Raw genomic sequence first — 3,813 nt, 5'->3', positions numbered from 1 at the left:
TGTCACGTGTCTGTTGGGAGGAGCGTCTTAGTATGTGTGCTTAGTTACCTATTTTGAGCCGGTTGCCCATTGGGCAGCAACCAGGTATTCTCTAATGGATTTAAATAAATGAACAACTTAAGGCTTTCCTCTGGTCAGGAGATAATTCTTCGTGGATCGCCTGTGTTTCTCTACAACTTGCAAGAGGAAGCTCTATCTTTTCATGGACGGTTGTATAGTGAACAACAGCCTTGGAGGGTAGAGATAGTGTCTCTCTGCAGAGCACGGGCAGATTTGTGTACTGGCCAGTATAATTGTTACTGAAGTCAACTTGGGGCCGTGCACCCACGTGCAGTAAAGGCAATCTACCACCACTGGGTTGTGGTGAAGGGAAGTGCAGCATTTACTGTAGCATCAAGCAAGGAGTATGGGCGGGTGGCTAATACTCAAAAGGCCCTGATGGCTTTCGGGGAAAGGTTTTAAAAGACAGGGTGAGGGAGAGGGTTGTGGGGTGCATGATCGGCTCATGGACATTCTTCTGATGGGCTGGTGGTGAGGTTATCAGGAGCGAACATCATCAACCTTCTGGTTCCAACCAGTCTGAGGTCTACGTCCTTGTGGTCAGAATGCAGTTAGCTTCTTGCACGTGGTGAGGGTTTCAGTATTGGCAAAACAGCTCAGAGGACATGGTCCAGAATGTTATCTATAGCCCTTGAGGAGGAACTAAATGTTCTTGACTTTGTTTAATGGCTAGACTATGATTATTTTGTCTCGCTTGACTGTTTTCCTGTTTCTGCATTTTCTCACCTCTCTGATTAAATTTTTTCTTTGGAACTCAGGGAACACTGAGAAGGCTAAATTTTTTCTGCAAACAAGAGGCAGGCAGAGGACATGGGGTCCCCCATGGGGTCCTGCTTGGTTACATAATAAAGATAATATCTCCCAATGAGGCAAAGTTCAAGCAGGTTTGCTTGCAGTGCATGACCAAAAATTTGGATTCCCTATTCTCGGGGATCCTCAGCTGTGATGCGAACCTTCTGCACTTGCAGCATCCTTCTGGACTACTTCATCTTGCCTCACAGCAGTTGAGGCAGGAGGAACAACACAAACGTGAAGCTTATCTTGCCCATTGTGTTGTAACAAAGCTCTTCGTCCCATTGTAAGTTCCGGAAGTCTGGTGTCTTCTGGTAAGTTCCACAAAACTGTGCAGACTGCTTGTTAGTTTGCATGTAGGTAGACCTCAGACTCTTCCCTGGTTTATTCCCTTTATTTAGGTTGAGCATGAACAGTATTCTGATATTTCTCAGCCAGACATAAGACCTTTTTGGAGTTACCAACTCTGAAGCATACCTTTTAAAAAATTTAATTTAAAAAACAAATTAAAACATGTTTAAAAATAAAATCATGACTCACATATAATATAATGAAAATTTTTCTTAGCTCATGATTTGAAGAGGGACCTTGTTAGAGATCACAACTGGTTCAAAGGAGAAGTCAAAGACAAATTCATATGGAGTAGAGGAACATAAAAATCAGTTTCCAAATGGGCAAACAATTTGGCTTTTTCCATGGGGGGTGGGGTAGGGTAGTGGAGTAGCATGGAGTCTATTGAAACTTCATCAGACAGAATTTATTTGCATGTTCATAGACAAGAATTATTTGCATTGGAATCAGTTAGCCACAATTTATAGGGTTGTAAAATAATTCAAATGCAAGGAAAATCGTAAAACTACATAGAATCGGATAACCTGGAAAGGTGTGAAAATGATGCATAGTCTTCTACTGGAGATGCACGTAATCCTTTTTTTTTTTTTTTAACTAGTTCCAAAGTCTTAAATTTTCCTTACACCAATAAAATGTACTATACGAATGTTTTCAAGGTATTGACCCGATGTGGGAGAATTAAAAGTAGGAAAGTAGGACAGAAAGGGATTTTTAAAAGTAAGCCTACACACATGCACATAAAAAAAGATATTGGAAGAGATCTAATGATTTGATCTGGGAATGGGAGCTGCCAGAGCGGAAGAGCATTTTTTGCTCAAGACTCTCGTAAGAGAAGGGGAAAGTCCTAATACGTCGTTGATTCAGACAGGTCCCTCTACTGACCAGTAGGGGTCGCTAAGCAGGCGCGAGACCCCCCCCCCCCCCCCCGGCAGGAGGAGGAGGAGCGGATGTGGCAGCGTCTAACCCATCCATGGTAAGTTGTTTAGCTGATTAACACATTTGGGAAGCTCCTGAGTGGCAAGGCATTTTTACACTGTAAGCATTCAATACGTATTTCTTGAAATGAATTCTTCAGAACGCGGGGGATGCTTTTACACTGTCAGCATCCAAGAGTTAAGGTATTTTGGAGTTAGGATTTGTTAAGACCTCTGGTCATATGAGGATAAGGAAAAGAAAACATAGATTAGAAGTCACTAGGTTAATTAAACAAAAAGAGATACATTTAGCCGTGAAATTAGACTTGGTAAATCTGTGAACGGTTTCCATTGCCTGTCCAAACACAAACATAGCAAGATACTTGTTTCAATGCGGACATGACAAGTTACCCTTTATTTGATTCTCTTCTGCCCAGTTGCCATCAAATGTTGACTCTTCCACTCTTACCCTCCACAAGTTTCTAATAATTTCTTATTAATTTTGGTGCAGTGAGAAACTGATGGAAAGCCATCTATAATTTTTACACCATCGATTAGCATAAAATACAAAGTGGAGAATAGAGGGCAGTGACTGCTGGTTAGATCCACAGCTGGGAGGAAGGAGAAGCATGAATCAGGAATCTCTTAGGAAACCCCCAAAACAGAGGTTCTTCCTGCCCTTGACTTTCCTGGTTCCTTTCATGCTGTCTTTGTACATCTGTTGGTTTTGCCTGCATAGGAACATTTCATTCTTCTACTGTTAATAGCATCTTGGTGGGGAGGGGAGGGTAGAGCTCAGTGGCAGAGCACATGCTTAGCATGCATGAGGTCCTGGGTCCAATCCCCAGTACCTCAGTTAAAAGCAATAAATACATGAATCTAATTATCTCCCCGGCTAAAAAAATTTTAAAGTTAATTTTAAAAAATAGTACCTTGATTTCTCCCCTTGGGGATGAACGCTTCCCACGTTGGGCACTACCCTGATGGGGCTGTCAGTTCACATGCTCCCCCTTCGGATGGCTGATGGGTAAGCACTAAGCCAAGTGAGGCCAACCAAGAGCCCAGTCCCTGGAAACCCTTGGGAAGCCTGAAAACCACTGGGATTCTTTCAGCTTGGTGTCTCAAAGAGATGGGCCGTTAGTTCTTGTTTCCTGGAACCCCACAACTGTCCTAGTTCCTGTTCTTTCAAAGACCTGGGTCTTTCCTTTTTCCTTCAAGTCTATGAGCCACCCCACTCTCTTCTAGTAAATTCCTATTTGCCTAGACAAGCCAGAGTTGGTGTCCATTGGCTGCAGTCAAAGGATACTGACTGATGTAATGCAGAAGCGGAACTAATCAAAAATCTAGTCCTATGTTACGTCTTTAATCTCTGCTGGGCTTATTGAAAAGGACTAGCCATAAAGAAATGGAGATTCCTTGAAAATGAGGCATTACTAACATATATGGACACGTACTGGGCTCCAGACACTTTTCTAAGCATTTACCTGTATTCTTATTTAATCTTCCAAATGACCCCATTGAATAGATGTTATTACTCCCATTCTACAGGTGAGAAAACTGAGGCACAGATGATTAAATAGCCTGCCCGTTTTCACACGACAAGATTAACACTCTCGAAGTCTGTTCTGTAGAACACTAGGTTTTCCAAAGTGTAGCAGTGTCCTGGGGCTGCTCTGGAAAAATACCATAAACTGGA

Source organism: Vicugna pacos, chromosome 15 (genome assembly GCF_048564905.1).
Source record: "Vicugna pacos chromosome 15, VicPac4, whole genome shotgun sequence".
Taxonomy (NCBI): domain Eukaryota; kingdom Metazoa; phylum Chordata; class Mammalia; order Artiodactyla; family Camelidae; genus Vicugna; species Vicugna pacos.
The sequence above is the reverse complement of the archived record's forward strand: the minus strand, read 5'-3'. Positions refer to the sequence as shown.